The 16,199-nt window shown below is 47.7% G+C and overlaps 1 protein-coding gene across 1 annotated transcript in view; it reads right to left on the bottom strand.

Annotated features, from left to right (window-relative positions):
- Positions 1-15,589, bottom strand: part of LOC139277602 (rho GTPase-activating protein 39-like) — a 238,507-nt gene extending 222,918 nt beyond the window's left edge. The window contains exon 1 of the mRNA XM_070896288.1: positions 15,533-15,589. The gene's annotated coding sequence lies outside the window, so the exon portion shown is untranslated. The remainder of the gene's footprint in view (positions 1-15,532) is intronic.
- Positions 15,590-16,199: the final 610 nt, after the last annotated feature.

Below are 16,199 nucleotides of genomic sequence, written 5' to 3'. Positions count from 1 at the left end.
GCCTTCAATCCCATTAATTTCCCCAACACAATTTCCCGACTAACAAGGATTTCCCTCAGTTCCACCTCCTTACTAGACCCTCTGACCCCTCTTATATCCGGAAGGTTGTTAGTGTCCTCCTTAGTGAATACCGAACCAAAGTACTTGTTCAATTGGTCTGCCATTTCTTTGTTCCCCGTTATGACTTCCCCGGATTCTGACTGCAGGGGATCTACGTTTGTCTTTACTAACCTTTTTCTCTTTACATATCTATAGAAACTTTTGCAATCCGTCTTAATGTTCCCTGCAAGCTTCTTCTCGTACTCCATTTTCCCTGCCCTAATCAAACCCTTTGTCCTCCTCTGCTGAGTTCTAAATTTCTCCCAGTCTCCGGGTTCACTGCTATTTCTGGCCAATTTGTATGCCACTTCCTTGGCTTTAATACTATCCCTGATTTCCCTTTATAGCCACGGTTGATCTACCTTCCCTTTTTTATTTTTATGACAGACAGAAATGTACAATTGTTGTAGTTCATCCATGCGGTCTCTAAATGTCTGCCATTGCCCATCCACAGTCAACCCCTTAAGTATTATTCGCCAATCAATCCTAGCTAATTCACGCCTCATACCTTCAAAGTTACCCTTCTTTAAGTTCTGGACCATGGTCTTGGAATTAACTGTTTCATTTTCCATCCTAATGCAGAATTCCACCATATTATAGTCACTCTTCCCCAAGGGGCCTCGCACAACGGTATTGCTAATTAATCCTCTCTCATTACACAACACCCAGTCTAAGATGGCCTCCCCTCTAGTTGGTTCCTCGACATATTGGTCTAGAAAACCATCCCTTATGCACTCCAGGAAATCCTCTTCCACCGTATTGCTTCCAGTTTGGTTAGCCCAATCTATGTGCATATTAAAGTCACCCATGATAACTGCTGCACCTTTATTGCATGCACCCCTAATTTTCTGTTTGATGCCCTCCCCAACATTACTACTACTGTTTGGAGGTCTGTACACAACTCCCACTAACGTTTTTTGCCCTTTGGTGTTCTGCAGTTCTACCCATATAGATTCCACATCATCCAAGCTAATGTCCATTCTAACTATTGCATTAATCTCTTCTTTAACCAGCAATGCTACCCCACCTCCTTTTCCTTTTATTCTATCCTTCTTGAATGTTGAATACCCCAAGATGTTGAGTTCCCAGCCCTGATCATCCTGGAGCCACGTCTCCGTAATCCCAATCACATCATATTTGTTAACATCTATTTGCACAGTTAATTCATCCACCTTATTACGGATACTCCCTGCATTAAGACACAAAGCCTTCAGGCTTGTTTTTTTAACACCCTTTTTCCTTTTAGAATTTTGCTGTACAGTGGCCCTTTTTGTTTTTTGTCTTGGGTTTCTCTGCCCTCCACTTTTCCTCATCTCCTTTCTGTCTTTTGCTTTTGTCTCCTTTTTGTTTCCCTCTGTCTCCCTGCATTGATTCCCATCCCCCTGCCATATTAGTTTAACTCCTCCCCAACAGCACTAGCAAACACTCCCCCTAGGACATTGGTTCCGATCCTGCCCAGGTGCAGACCGTCCACTTTGTACTGGTCCCACCTCCCCCAGAACCGGTTCCAATGCCCCAGGAATTTGAATCCCTCCCTGCTGCACACTGCTCAAGCCACGTATTCATCTGAGCTATCCTGCGATTCCTACTCTGACTAGCACGTGGCACTGGTAGCAATCCCGAGATTACTACTTTTGAGGTCCTACTTTTTAATTTAGCTCCTAGCTCCTTAAATTCGTTTCGTAGAAACTCATCCCTTTGTTTACCTATGTCGTTGGTACCAATGTGCACCACGACAACTGGCTGTTCTCCCTCCCTTTTTAGAATGTCCTGCACATCCCCGAAGGACGTTAATTGCTTGGATAAGTACCAACCCCTGCAATAATGAAGATCCCGACTTCAGTAAGTAGGTTACTCTCAGGCATCCAGACTGCCTCCATTTAACCGGAAGTGAGCGCGGTGGACATAGGATACAGTCACAATCTAAAATTAACTTATTTTATCAACCTACTTATCTGCAACCTACCCATTCTTGGGCGATAAAATTTCCCCCATTGAATCAGTTCAAATGTAGCAGTACAGAGACAGGTCACAAAACGATAGAGGTAAATTTTACCTGGGTGTAGAAGTTGCAAATACTGAATTTAACAGCATAAACACCAGCTCATACACCACCTTAAATGTCCGCTCCCTCCACAATAGCCAGTGTGTACTATCTACAGGATGCACTGCAGCAACTCACCACCCAAACCCATGATCTCCATCACCTAGAAGGACAAGGGCAGCAGATGCATGGGAACATCATCACCACCAGTTACCGCCCGCCCCCCATATCCACACCACCACCAAATCACGCATCATCCCAACTTGGACATAGATCGTCATCCCTTCATCGTCGTTGGGTCAAAATCCTGGAACTCCCTCCCTAACTGAGGGAGCACCTTCATCACATGGACTGCAGCGATTCATGAAGAAGGTTCACCACTACCTTCTCGAGAGCGATTAGGGATGGGCAATAAATGCTGGCCTTGCAAACAATGACCAGATCCCGAGAATGAATTTAAAAAAATTACAAAGCTATCTTACAAACACAGAAGATTCCAGGAAGCCAAATTAAAAGACCAATATAAAATCTTTACAGTGATAATTTCTATTGGTACATTGACCCTTGGTGAGTTTTGCTATCAACATTTTTGCACATTCGGGATATTGTGTCTTTTCAATGGATTATTATACATCGTTCAGCTCTTCAACCAACATCCGGGCTTTTAAATGAATACCTAACCTCCACTTTGAGTACAATGTTTTTGGAATGAATTTAAACTGAGAGACAATAAAGAAAAAATAAGAAATCTGGGACTAAACATTCATTTTTTGTTCGCTAAACTTTAGGGGATTCCACAATTGCTTCTTTTTGAAGTAGTTCTGGAACACAGATTACTCCATGCTTCAATTGCTTTTCACTCTGTGCCCTGTTCCCCAGCATCCTGCTCAAGTGAGATGGCTGATTCGCTCAAAAGAGTTTCCTGCTCAAGTGAGATGGCTGATTCGTTACTTGCGTCTGAACCATTGTCAATGCTGTTCCATGACAGACAAACACAATTGCCAATCAATGTACTAATCCTGTCACACGGTGAATTAATCTGAATTAGCTGTGATACTCATCATCATAGGCGGTCCCTCGAAACGAGGATGACTTGCTTCCACAGCAAAAAAGGATGAGTTCACAGGTGTTTCAATGAAGGACCCAAACTACAACTATTTTTGTCGAAAACAATAAATCCAATGCCCCCTGATTAAAGCGGGGAGGGAACGACACCAAAGACTTTCAAACAAGTGCTCCTTTGCTTTTTGTTTTTTTTTGAGGGCACTAAAACATAAATTATACAAGTGCCCCCTGGCTAAAAGCGGGGGGGGGGGGGCACTAAAACTGGCACAATAAACAAATTAAACTTTAGACATTTAAAATCAAATTAAAATTTGGTTGCCGGGGGTGATGATGCACTCCAGCCCACCTCTCGTGGAAGGCCGTGAGCGTACCGGTGGACACTGCGCGCTCCATCTCCAGGGACACCCTGACTCGGATGTAACCGTGGAAGAGAGGCAGGCAGTTGGGCTGAACGACCCCCTCGACCGCCTACTGCCTGGACCGGCTGATGGCCCCCTTGGCCATGCCCAGGAGCAGTCCTACGAGGAAGCCTTCCAACTTGCCCGCTCCCCTCCGCACAGGGTGCCCAAAGATCAGGAGTGTGAGACTGAAGTACAACCAGAATTTGAGGAGCAGCCCCTTCAAATAATGGAATAAGGGCTGCAACCTCGCACATTCAATAAAAACATGGAACACGGACTCCTCCAGACCGCAGAAATTGCAGGCGGCCTGGGAGCCCATGAACCGACTTAAAAACTTATTGCACGGGACTGTTCCGTGCACCACCCTCCAGGCCAAGTCCCCAATAAATAGAGGGAGGACTCCCGCAAAGAGTTCGTACGGCAGACGAGGATGGCAAGATGGAGAGTGTGCAGGAGCAGCCCGTACAGAACTGGAAGGCATGGAGGGGACCCGAACTACATCCTGAAAGGTGGAAGATGCCTGTGCGTGGATTTATTTTTGTGGTGGCTGATGTGCAACGGCCACCTCACATTAAAAAAAATCCATGCTGTGATACTGGGTCACCTCTGACTCACTTTTGATACAAGGGATACTCATTGCCACCCCATCAAATGCATGTTTCCACAAACGAGTATGGCTGTAATACTGTACTTACAAGTGGTAAGGTAATATTACTGAATAGATTAGCTTGCATTGTCATTTGCCCTCTTCCATTTGTTTCTGAAAGAACTTTAATTTGATTTAAGCACTTTGTATTCTGTCTTTTATTAATTTACATTCAACAACAATTTAGAAACATAGAAATTAGTTGTAGGAGTAGGCCATTCGGCCCTTCGAGCCTGCACCGCCATTCAATAAGATCATGGCTGATCATTCAACCTCAGTACCCCACTCCTGCTTTCTCTCCATACCCCTTGTTCCCTTTGGCCGTAATATTTATACAGCACACCTAATGTAGGAAAACACTGCCAAGGCTTCGCACAGAGGCGTAATCAAGCAAAAATGGACACATATGAACATAAGAATTAGAAGTAGGCCATACAGCCCCTCGAGCCTGCTCCACCATTCAATAAGATCATGGCTGATCATCTACCTCAACTCCACTTTCCCGCCTGATTTCCACATCCCTTGATTCTCCTCGAGTTCAAAAATCTGTCTATCTCAGCCTTGAATATACTCAAAGACTCAGTATCCACAGTGTTATATATGTATACTTGTAGTTACTCTGTACAGCCACCAGAGGGCTCATCCCCTGGAGTCCCGAGGGATCCCATAATCCCTTGGGAGCACAGGTATTTAAGGAGGCTTCACAGGTTGGAGGGGCACTCTGGAGACCTGCAATAAAAGACTAAGGTCACACTTTACTTTGAGCTCACAATGTTCAGTCTGATTCTTTCTCCATACACAACAACTGGCGATGAGATACAGATAGCGAACCCAAGGATGCAGAGAACAGTGGGCATCCTGGAGAAATTCTCAGAGGAGATGATTGGGAAACTTTTGTGGAGTGACTCGACCAATACTTCGTGGCCAACGAGCTAGATGGGGAAGAGAGCGCTGCCAAATGTAGAGCGATCCTCCTCACCGTCTGTGGGGCACCAACGTATGGCCGAATGAAGAATCTGCTCACTCCAGCAAAACCCACGGAGAAATCGTACGACGATTTGTGCACACTGATCCGAGAGTATTTGAACCCGAAGGAAAGCGTTCTGATGGCGAAGTACTGGTTCTACACCTACAAAAGATCTGAAGGCCAGGAAGTGGCGAGTTATGTCGCCGAGCTAAGATGCCTTGCAGGACATTGCGAATTTGAAGGACATTTGGAGCACATACTCAGAGACTTTTTCGTACTTGGCATTGGCCATGAAACCATACTTCGCAAACTTTTGACTCTAGAGACCCCAACCTTGAGTAAGGCCATAGCAATTGCCCAGGCGTTCATTGCCACCAGTGACAACACGAAGCAAATCTCTCAGCACACAAGTGCTGCTACAAGTACTGTGAACAAAGTGATGTTGTTTTTGAATCGTAACGTAGAGGGCAGGTCACACATACCTGCAGCTACATGTCCGCAGAAGTCTCAGAGTCCACCATCAAGAGTGATGAATGCAAGGCCATTAACACCTTGTTGGCGCTGCGGGGGTGTTCATCGTTTCCATTCATGCCGATTCAAAGAGTACATTTGCAAGGGCTGTGGAACAATGGGACACCTCCAACGAGTGTGCAGGCGAGCTGCAAAGCCTGTTAAACCTGCACCATGCTGCAGAGGAGGACAGATCCACGGAGGATCACGATGAACCAGAGCCTCAGATTGAGGAGGTAGAGGTATATGGGGTGCACACATTCACCATGAATTGCCCCCGATAATTCTGAAGGCTGAACTAATTGGACTCCCGCTGTCAATGGAGCTGGACACGGGCGCGAGCCAGTCCATCATGGGCAAAAAGACTTTTGAAAGGTTGTGGTGCAACAAGTCCTTAAGGCCAGTCTTAACTCCAGTTCGCATGAAATTAAGAACTCACACGAAAGAACTGATTCCTGTTACCGGTAGTGCTACCGTAAAGGTCTCCTACGATGGAGCGGTGCACAAGCTACCACTCTGGGTGGTACCGGGTGATGGTCCCATGCTGCTTGGCAGGAGCTGGCAGGGAAAGATACGCTGGAACTGGGATGGCGTCCGAGCGCTATCGCCCGCTGATGATACTTCGTGTGCCCAGGTCTTAAACAAATTTCCTTCACTGTTCAAACCAGGCATCAGGAAATTCCAAGGAGCAAAAGTGCAGATACACCTAATTCCAGGGGCACGACCCATCCATCACAAGGCGAGAGCAGTACCATACATGATGAGAGAAAGGGTCGAGATCGAGCTAGACCGGCTGCAAAGAGAGGGCATCATTTCCCCGATCGAGTTCAAAGAGTGGCCCAGTCCTCAAGGGAGACGGCACAGTCAGAATCTGTGACGATTACAAAGTAACTACCAATCGTTTCTCCCTGCAGGACCAATACCCACTACCAAAGGCCAACGACCTCTTTGCAACGCTAGCGGGAGGAAAGACGTTCACAAGCTGGATCTGACGTCAGCCTACATGACGCAGGAACTGGAGGAATCATCGAAGGCCCTTACCTGTAACAATACGCACAAAGGTCTTTTTGTTTATAACAGATGCCCGTTTGGAATCTGATCGGCAGCGGCGATATTCCAGAGAAACATGGAAAGCTTACTGAAGTCGGTCCCGCACACCGTGGTCTTCCAGGACGACATCTTGGTCACAGGTCGGAACACAGTCGAGCATCTGCAGAACCTGGAGGAGGTTCTTAGTCGACTCAACCGCGTGGGGCTCAGGTTAAAATGAAGGACATTTTCCTGGCGCCTGAAGTGGAGTTCCTGGGAAGGAGGATTGCGGCGGATGGCATCAGGTCCACCAACGCGAAGACGGAGGCAATTGAGAATGCACCGAGGCCACAGAATGTGACAGAGCTGCGGTCGTTTCTGGGACTCTGGAACTACTTTGGTAACTTCTTACCGGGTCTCAGCACACTGTTAGAACCACTGCATGTCTTACTACGAAAAGGGGATGAATGGGCTTGGGGCAAAAGCCAAGAAAATGCCTTGGTAAAAGCGAGAAAATTGTTATGCTCAAACAAATTGCTCATGTTGTATGATCCATGTAAGCGTTTGGTACTAGCATGTGATGCATTGTCATATGGCGTCGGGTGTGTATTGCAATAAGCTAATGATTTCGGGAAACTGCAACCGGTTGCTAATGCATCCAGGAGTCTGTCTAAGGCTGAGAGAGCCTTCGGCATGATTGAGAAAGAAGCGGTAGCGTGTGTCTATGGGGTAAAGAAAATGCATCAATACCTGTTTGGCTAAAATTCAAATTGGAAACTGACCATAAGGCACTTATATTTCTGTTCTCCGAGAGTAAAGAGATAAATACCAACGCATCGGCCTGCATTCAGAGATGGGCGCTCACGTCCGGCACAGGCCAGGCACAGAAAACTGCGCGATTGCTCTCAGTAGGCTGCCAATGCCCACCACAGGGGTGGAAATGGTGCAGCCAGCAGTTCTAGCCATGGTTATGGAAGCATTTGAGAGTGAGCAATCATCCGTCACTGCCCGGCAGATCAAAACCTTGGCAAGCCAGGACCCCTTATTATCTCTAGTCAAAAGCTGTGTGCTTCACGGGAGCTGGTCCAGTGTCCCAGTGGAAATACAGGAAGAGATAAAGCTGTTCTTGCAGCACAAAGATGAAATGTTTATACAGGCAGACTGCCTTCTGCGGGGCAATCGAGTAGTGGTCCCCAAGAAGAGCAGAGACACCTTCATCACTGACCTCCACAGTACTCACCCAGGCATCGTAATGATGAAAGCGATAGCCAGATCCCACGTGTGGTGACCCGGTATCGATGTGGACTTAGAATCCTGTGTTCACAGATGCAACACATGCTCGCAGTTAAGCAATGTACCCAGGGAGGCGCCGCTAAGTTCATGGTCTTGGCCCTCCAAACCGTGGTCTAGGGTACACGTCAACTATGCAGGCCCGTTCTTGGGTAAAATGTTCCTTGTGGTTGTAGACACATACTCCAAGTGGATTGAATGTGAGATAATGTCGGCTAGCACGTCTGCTGCCACCACTGAAAGCCTGCGGGCCATGTTTGCCACACACGGCTTACCCGATGTCCTGGTGAGCGACAACGGGCCATGCTTTACCAGTGCTGAGTTCAAAGAATTCATGACCCGTAACGGGATCAAATATGTCACATCTGTCCCATTTAAACCAGTGTCCAATGGTCAGGCAGAGAGAGCAGTGCAAACCTTGAAGAGGGTAACTGAAGGCTCACTGCAGACTCGCCTATCCCGAGTCCTGCTTAGCTACCGCACGAGACCCCACTCACTCACTGGGATCCCACCTGCTGAACTGCTCATTAAAAGAGCACTTAAGACGAGGCTCTCGTTAGTTCATCCTGATCTACATGAACAGGTCGAGAGCAGGCGGCTTCAACAAAGTGCATACCATGATAGTGCAAATGTGTCACGCAAGATTGAAATCAATGATCCTGTATTTGTATTAAATTATGGACAAGGTCCCAAGTGGTTTCTCGGCATGTCGTGGCCAAAGAGGGGAGTAGGGTGTTTTGGGTCAAATGGACTCATTCACCGGAAACACTTGGACCAAATCAAACTCCGATTCACGGACTATCCTGAGCAATCCACCTTGGACCCTATCTTTTTTGATCTCCCAACATACACACCAATGGCAACCGACACCACAGTTGACCACGAAGCAGAATCCATCATCCAAAGCTGCCCAGCAGGGCCCAACACACCAGGCAGTCCAGCAAGGCCAACTGCACAGCAGCCCAGCGAGGGCCCAACAAATGATTCAACAACACGAGCTTTCACACCGAGACGGTCAACCAGGGCAAGAAGGGCCCCAGATCGACTCACATTGTAAACAGTTACACTATTGACTTTGTGGGGGGGGGGAGGAAGAGTGTGTTATATATCTGTACAGCCACCAGAGGGCTCATCTCCTGGAGTCCCAAGGGATCCCATAATCCTTTGGGAGCACAGGTATTTAAGGAGGCTTCACAGGTTGGAGAGGTACTCTGGAGACCTGCAATAAAAGACTACGGTCACACTTTACTTTGAGCTCACAGTGTTCAGTCTGACTCTTTCGCCATACACAACACACAGCCCTGAGGTTAATTGTGGCCAAGTGAAAGAGGGGGAAAACTGGGAAACTCGTGTATTGGAGCACAAATGTGCTACTGCCTTACAACACAATTCTTTTATGCTGACTGAGCATCCACAGCTCTTTGGGGTAGAGAATTCCAAAGATTCACAATCCTCTGAGTGAAGAAATTTCTCCTCATCTTTGTCCTTATCCTGAGACTGTGTTCCCTAGTTCTGGACACTCCAACCAGAGGAAACAACCTCTCAGCATCTACCCTGTCAATCCCCCTCAAATGAGATCACCTGACATTCTTCTAAACTCCAGAGAGTATAGACCCAATCCACTCAATCTCTCCTCATCGGACAACCCTCTCATCCGAAGAAATTCCTCCTCATCTCAGTCTTAAATGGCTGACCCCTTATCCTGAGACTATGCCCCCTAGCCAAAAAAGGAGATATTAAGACCCCTGGACCTGATGGCTTGCACCCTAGCGTCTTAAGAGAAGTAGCAGCAGGGATAGTGGATGCATTGTTTGTAATTTACCAACATTCCCTGGATTCTGGGGAGGTACCAGCAGATTGGAAAACCGCAAATGTAACGCCCCTATTTAAAAAAGGAGGCAGACAAAAAGCAGGAAATGAGAGACCAGTTGGCCTAACATCTGTGGTTGGGAAAATGTTGGAGTCTATTATTAAAGAAGCAGTAGCAGGACATTTGGAAAAACATAATTCAGTCAGGCAGAGCCAGCATGGATTTATGAAAGGGAAGTCATGTTTGACAAATTTGATGGAATTCTATGAGGATATAACGAACAGGGTGGATAAAAGGGAACCAGTGGATGTGGTGTATTTGGGCTTCCAGAAGGCATTTGACAAGGTGCCACATAAAAAATTACTGCACAAAATAACATTTCACTGGGTTGGAGGTAATATATTAGCATGGATAGAGGATTGGCTAACTAACAGAAAACAGAGAGTCAGGATAAATGGTTCATTCTTGGGTTGGCAATCATTAACTAGTGGGGTACCGCAGGGATCAGTGCTGGGATCCCAACTATTTACAATCTATATTGGACTTGGAAGAAGGGACTGAGTGTAACACAGCCAAGTTTGCTGATGATACAAAGATGGGAGGAAAAGCAATGTGTGAGGAGGATATAAAATATCTGCAAAGGCTCATAGACAGGCTAAGTGAGTGGGCAACAATTTGGCAGATGAAGTATAATGGAAAGTGTGAGGTTATGCACTTTGACAGAAAAAAATCAAAAGGCAAGTTATTATTTAAATGGAGAAAAATTGCAAAGTGCTGCAGTACAGTGGGATCTGGGGGTACTTGTGCATGAAACACAAAAGGTTAGTATACAGGTACAGTAAGTGATCAGGAAGGCCAATGGAATATTGGCCTTTATTGCAAAGGGAATGGAGTATAAAAGCAAGGAAATCTTGCTACAGTTATACGGGGTATTGGTGAGGCCACACCTGGAATACTGCGTACAGTTTTGGTTTCCATATTTAAGAAAGGATCATCATCATTATAGGCAGTCCCTTGGAATCGAGGAAGACTTGCTTCCATTCTTAACATGAGTCCTTAGGTGGCTGTGCAGTCCAATATGAGAACCACAGTCTCTGTCACAGGTGGGACAGATAGTTGTTGAGGGAAAGGGTGGGTGGGACTGGTTTGCTGCACGCTCTTTCCGCTGCCTGCGCTTCATTTCTGCATGCTCTCGGCAACAAGACTCAAGGTGCTCAGCGCCCTCCCGAATGCGTTTCCTCTACTTAGGGCAGTCTTTGGCCAGGGTCTCCCAGGTGTCAGTGGGGATGTTGCACTTTATCAGGGAGGCGTTGAAGGTGTCCTGATAACGTTTCCGCTACCCACCTTTGGCTTGTTTGTCATGAAGGTGTTCTGAGTAGAGTGCTTGCTTTGAGAGTCCCGTGTCTGGCATGCGAACTATGTGGCCTGCCCAGCGGAGCTAATCAAGTGTGGTCAGTGCTTCGATGCTGGGGATGTTGGCCTGGTCGAGGACGCTAATGTTGGTGCGTCTGTCCTCCCAGGGGATTTGTAGGATCTTGCGGAGACATCGTTGGTGATATTTCTCCAGTGACTTGGGGTGTCTACTGTACATGGTCCATGTTTCTGAGCCATACAGGAGGGCGGGTATTTCTACAGCCCGATAGACCATGAGCTTGGTGGCAATTTTGAGGGCCTGGTCTTCAAACACTCTTTTCCTCAGGTGGCTGAAGGCTGCACTGGTGCACGGGAGGCGGTGTGGGATCTCGTCGTCAATGCCTGCTCTTGTTGATAGGGGGCTCCCGAGATAAGGGAAGTGGTCCACATTGTTCAGGGCCGCACCATGGAACTTGATGACCGGGGGACAGTGCTGTGTGGTGAGGACAGGTTGGTGGAGGACCTTTGTCTTGCTGATGTTTAGCGTAAGCTCCATGCTTTCGTATGCCACAGTAAATACGTCGACTATGTCCTGGAGTTCAGCCTCTGTATGTGCGCAGGCGCAGGCGTTGTCCGCATACTGTAGTTCGATGACAGAGGTTGGGGTGGTCTTGGACCTGGCCTGGAGACGGCGAAGGTTGAACAGATTCCCACTGGTTCTGTAGTTTAGTTCCGCTCCAGCGGGGAGCTTGTCGACTGTGAGGTGGAGCATGGCAGCGAGGAAGATTGAGAAGAGGGTTGGGGCGATGACGCAGCTCTGTTTGACCCCGGGGGTCCGGACATGGATTGGGCCTGTGATGGATCCGTTGGTAAGGATCAAGGCCTGCATGTTGTCATGGAGCAGGCGTAGGATAGTGACGAACCTTTGGGGGCATCCAAAACGGAGGAGAACGTTCCATAGACCCTTGTGGTTGACAGTGTCAAAGACCTTTGTAAGGTCGAAGAAGGCCATGTATAAGGGCTGGTGCTGTTCCCTGCATTTTTCTTGCAGCTGTCGGGAGAAGAAGGTTGAGGAGGACTCTAGTGACGACTTTCCCAGTGGCTGATAACAGCGAGATTCCTCTGTAGTTGCCGCAGTCAGACTTGTCCCCTTTTTTAAAGATGGTCACGATCATTGCATCTCTGAAATCTCCCGGCATGCTCTCCTCCCTCCAGATGAGAGAGATGAGGTCATATATTTGTGCCAGCAGTGCCTCTCTGCCATACTTCAGTGCCTTACTTAAGAAAGGATATACTTGCTTTGGAGGCAGTTCAGAGAAGGTTCAGTCGGTTGATTCCAGAGATGAAGGGATTGACTTATGAGGAAAGGTTGAGTACGTTGGGCCTCTACTCATTGGAATTCAGAAGAATGAGAGGTGATCTTATCGAAACGCAAAAGATTATGAGGGGGTTTGACAAGATGGATGCAGAGAGGATGGGATGTTTCCACTGATGGGGGAGACTAGAACTATGGGGCATAATCTTAGAATAAGGGGCCGCGCATTTAAAACAGATGAGGAGGAATTTCTTCTCTCAGAGGGTTGTAAATCTGTGGAATTCGCTGCCTCACAGTGCTGTGGAAGCTGGGACATTGAATGGATTTAAGACAGAGATAGACAGTTTCTTAACTGATATGGGAATAAGGTATTGTGTTCGTAACACAGATGAGGCTGCACACAGGGAGGTTAAAGTAACAGTGACCTCAGTCTTTATTAAGACACTCCAGAGTGAGGAACAGGCCTTAGGAGCCGGCTTATATACAGTGCTCCCAAGGGATGCTGGGATCCCTTGGGACTTCAGGGGATGCACTCCCTGGTGGTGGAACATGGGAGTGCATGCCTTACAGATACATAACATAAGGGGTTATGGGGAGTGGGCAGGGAAGTGGAGCTGAGTCCATGATCGGATCAGCCATGATCGTATTAAATGGTGCAGTAGGCTCGAGGAGCCGTGTGGCCTATTCCTGCTCCTATTTCTTATGTTCTTATGTTGTATAAAAGCTTGGTCGGAAGAAGATTTTAAGGAGGTTCTTAAAGGAGGGGAGAAATGTGGAGAGCTTTGGGAAGGAATTCCAAAGCTTAAGGCCTAGATGACTGAAGACACGGCCACCAATGGTGGGGCAAATGAAGTGGGGGATGCATGAGAGGCCAAAGTTGGAGTAATGCAGAATGCTGTGGAGCTGAAGGAAGTTAGATATTGGGAGGGGTGAGGCTACAAAGGGATTTGAACAGGATGATGGGAATTTCAAAATTGACAAAATTTAAGGGTGGTGGAATGGTAGAGCTGGGTGTTGTCAGCATAGATGTATAACGTGATACTATGTCTTTTGATGATATCGTCAAAGGGCAGCATGTGGATGAGCAAAAGGAGGGGGCCAAGGCCAGATTCTTGGAGGATTCCAGAGGCAAAATGTTCTGGCTATGATTGGATAAGTAAACAGAGGAGAGATGTTGGAGGAAGATGATGTGGTCAACCATATCAAAGGTTTCAGGGAGCTCAAGGATTAACAGGCATATTCCAGCATGGTCACAGTTGCAGAGGATGTCCTTTGTGAGTTTGATTAAGGCCCTTTTGGTGCTGTGGCAGGGGCGGAAACCTGACTGGCAAGATTCAAACATGGAGGTGCGGGAAAGATGAGCATGAACTTGGGAGACAACAACAGGTTCAAGGACCTTCGAGAGGGAAGGGAAGTTGGTGATGGAGTGATAGTTTGCAAGGACAGAGCCTGAGGGTGGGTTTTTTGATTGGGAACTGATGATTGCGGTTTTGGAAGGGAGCGGAGCAGTAGCTGAGGAGAGGGAACCATTTACAATGTCACCTAACATCGGGGGCTGCAGGAAGGGAAGTTGGATGGTTCTCAATTTAGTAAAAATGGAATCAATAGAGCAATAGAAGATGGGCTTCGTGGACAGGATGAGCTCAGAAAGGATGTGAGGGGACATAGGAGAGCAGCTAGAGAAAAATGTGGGTTCAGGGCCAGGAAATGGAGAAAGTTTGGGTTAGTGGGCGTGCAGTAGAGGCAGCTACATGGATGGTCTCCATCTTAATGGCAAAGAAATTCATGAGCTCCTTGTTGGAGGTGAGGGGACAGGGGACAGGGGAGAAGGGTTTAACGAGACGGTATGAAGTGGAGAAAAGAAGCCGGTTATCTTTGTCTTCCAGGATGATTATGAGGTAGTGAGCAGTTTTGGCAGAGGAGAACAGAGCCCGCTCGTGCTTTTTGTGGTGCAGCCAGCTACGTGAGTCAGATACATTCAAGTCTGCGCCTCTAGGACCTGAGGGAGCGAACATGGGGCCATACCAGGGGGAAACGAGCAGGAGGGAAGAAAGTAAGCATTTCTCTGAGGACAAGAGCATCAAAGGTGATGGCGAGGGAATGATCATCATCATAGGCAGTCCCTCGGAATCGAGGAAGACTTGTTTCCATTCTTAAAATGAGTCCTTAGGTGGCTGAACAGTCCAACATGAGAACCACAGTCCCTGTCACAGGTGGGACAGATAGTCGATGAAGGAAAGGGTGGGTGGGACTGGTTTGCCGCACGCTCTTTCCGCTGCCTGCGCTTGATTTCTGCATGCTCTCGGCGATGATCAACAGCTGCAGAAGTATTGTGACAAATGGACAGCCAAAGGCTAGACAGTTGGTAGTATGAAAGTACATTTGTACATGACTTGGGGGAGAGGTTTTCCCAGAGTAGTGATGGACACAAAGAAGCGATCAGTGATGACCCCGTCGGTGATCGAGAAAATGAGAGTTGGAAGGGCCATGTGAGTCGGGAGCAGCGTCGAGGAGGTTCGTTGGAGAGGCCTATAAAAGGCAGCGAGGTCGGGCGATGCGTCGCTGAGTTGGGAGTCCGTGAGTTCGGCGAGAGGCCTATAAAGGCGTTTTGCAGCTACAGGGAGAAGGCAAAAAGAAGTCGAAAGAAATAGAAAAGGGACGTCACAAGCAAGGAGGTAAGTGATTGGCTGGTGATTGGTAAGTAGTATTTTCTTTTTTCTCTTCTATATCAGTGAGTAACATTTAACACCGTTATTGCCAATTTAAGTTAATCTCAGGGTTAAGTCATGGCAGGAGAGCTCGGACACATGTTATGCTCCTCCTGTACCATGTGGGAAATCAGGGACGCCTCTGGTGTCCCTGAAGACTACGTGTGCGGGAAGTGTATCCGCCTCCAGCTTCTGACGGACCGCGTTGCGGAATTGGAGCTGAAGGTGGATTCACTCTGGAGCATCCACGATGCTGAGAATGACGTGAATAGCACGTTTAGTGAGTTGGTCTTACCGCAGGTAAAGGGTCCACAGCGAGATAGGGAATGGAAGACCAACAGGAAGAGCAGTGCAAGGAAGGTAGTGCAGTGGTCCCCTGCGGTCATCCCCCTGCAAAACAGATACACCGCTTTGAGTACTGTTGAGGGGGATGACTCATCAGGGGGGAGCAGCAGCAGCCAAGTTCATGGCACCGTGGCTGGCTCTGCTGCACAGAAGGGCAGGAAAAAGAGTGGGAGAGCGATGGTGATAGGGGATTCAATTGTAAGGGGAATAGATAGGCGATTCTGCGGCCGCAACCGAGACTCCAGGATGGTATGTTGCCTCCCTGGTGCAAGGGTCATGGATGTCTCGGAGCGAGTGCAGGACATTCTGAAAAGGGAGGGTGAACAGCCAGTTGTCGTGGTGCACATTGGTACCAACGATATAGGTAAAAAACGGGATGAGGTCCTACGAGACAAATTTAAGGAGCTAGGAGCTAAATTAAAAAGTAGGACCTCAAATTGCTACCAGTGCCACGTGCTAGTCAGAGTAGGAATCACAGGATAGCTCAGATGAATACGTGGCTTGAGCAGTGGTGCAGCAGGGAGGGATTCAAATTCCTGGGGCATTGGAACCGGTTCTGGGGGAGGTAGGATCAGTACAAACCGGACGGTCTGCACCTAGGCAGGACCAGAACCAAT

The sequence above is a fragment of the Pristiophorus japonicus genome, chromosome 12 (assembly GCF_044704955.1).
Source record: "Pristiophorus japonicus isolate sPriJap1 chromosome 12, sPriJap1.hap1, whole genome shotgun sequence".
NCBI classification, from domain to species: domain Eukaryota; kingdom Metazoa; phylum Chordata; class Chondrichthyes; family Pristiophoridae; genus Pristiophorus; species Pristiophorus japonicus.
Note: the sequence above shows the minus strand (reverse complement) of the source record. Positions and strands in the feature narration are given on the sequence as shown.